The following is a 1,621-nucleotide window of genomic DNA, read 5'->3' on the forward strand; positions in this document are numbered from 1 at the left end:
ACGTGAGAAAAGAGACTCGTTATATTTTTTTAATGTTTCCTATGGACTCCAGCTATTAGAAAACTGTAATATCTATATATTTGAGATCATCCCTTATTGGCTGTTTAAAGTACATGACAGAGCCGAGTACTGAACTGTGTGTGTAGTGTAGCACTCCGTAGGCTAGTTACGTAGCGTATTAACCCTCCTGCCGATGGCGATTCGCAGTTGGCAGGAGGGTTACGTTATCGCAACTATCCGTAGGCCTAGTATTAATATTACTGTACCGGTTCTTACTCCTGGGCCCAATTTCATAGAGCTGATAAGCACAAAAATTTGCTTTAGCATGAAATTTTTGCTTTGATAAAAACCGGGTTACCAACCAAAATTTATTTCCACGTGATTTTCAGGGTAAGCAACAACAGCTGAATACCAGTATCAAGCAATATGCAACAAATGGAAATATGGTTGGTAATCCTGTTTTTATCAAGGAAGAAATTTCATGCTAAGCAAATTTTTGTGCTAAGCACCTCTATGGGGAATGAAATTGGGTCCTTTGTGGTAGGAATAGGCATGGTATACTTATACCAACCTTGTCTCACGACCCCTGAGCATGTTATTTGAGACACAAACTCGGAATTTAACCGAAGACGCTCCACTACAATGGCCCGAAAAACCTCCGTGATTAAAGCCAGATTCGGATCGCCACCACCGCCATTTTCTGCCACACCTTGTCATGGCTGTGGCAGCCATCACAAAGTTTGTGACCTAACTAAATTAAAGGCTAAATTCCATGAATCCAATTCAGAATGAAGAACTCTGTCAGATTGTATTCACTACAGCTCTTTGAAGAAAGACGAATGGTTGTGTGAAGTCGATCTTCACTACTATGATTATGCAAAATTGGAAAATATACCTAAGAAACTAGGGAATTCACAGAACCAAAAACACACAGGCCAACTCGTACTCGCCTGATTGCTAAAAGGGGTTTGATGCTTATATGCGGGAATTCCCCCGCGTTTATAGTCTGCCGTCCAAACCGACGGCTATTTTATGAAATTTGTATTTACGGGCAACTGTTTTTAAGGCTAATTATTATCTTTAATCATTAGACAAATGTAGATTGTTGTTCAAATTGAGCTTATAATGAAAATATGTAATGATAATGAGGATGGGGTTATAAATAAGTGATATTATTGAGTTATTACGAAATATCGGTAACTTCAAAAACAAATTGATACATAAAACAGTATCCTAATCAAGAATTTATCTTAAAATACAATGACAGACGTCATTTACGTGGGGCTCCCCGACTATATAAAAAAAGAAAAACATTTTTTAGAAAGGCTCTAAGTGAAATATGGTCAACAACATTCACGGCCAACATCAAGTTTTGAACAATCGGGGAAAGACAAATGTTGCGCAATTCTTCGTATGTAAATATTATGACGTCGGTGGGTTGCAAGATTCAGCCTTAGTCTGGTTCCCAGACCCAAAAATCTCCGACTAGGCTCTGTCCGGTACATAGAGTAGGGTCCCGGTCAACTCGGTCCCAAGTCAACTCGGTCCCAAGTCAACTCGGTCCCAAGTCATCTCGGTCCCAAGTCATCTCGGTCCCAGGTCAACTCGGTCCCAAGTCAAG

Source organism: Asterias amurensis, chromosome 8 (genome assembly GCF_032118995.1).
Source record: "Asterias amurensis chromosome 8, ASM3211899v1".
Lineage (NCBI taxonomy): Eukaryota > Metazoa > Echinodermata > Asteroidea > Forcipulatida > Asteriidae > Asterias > Asterias amurensis.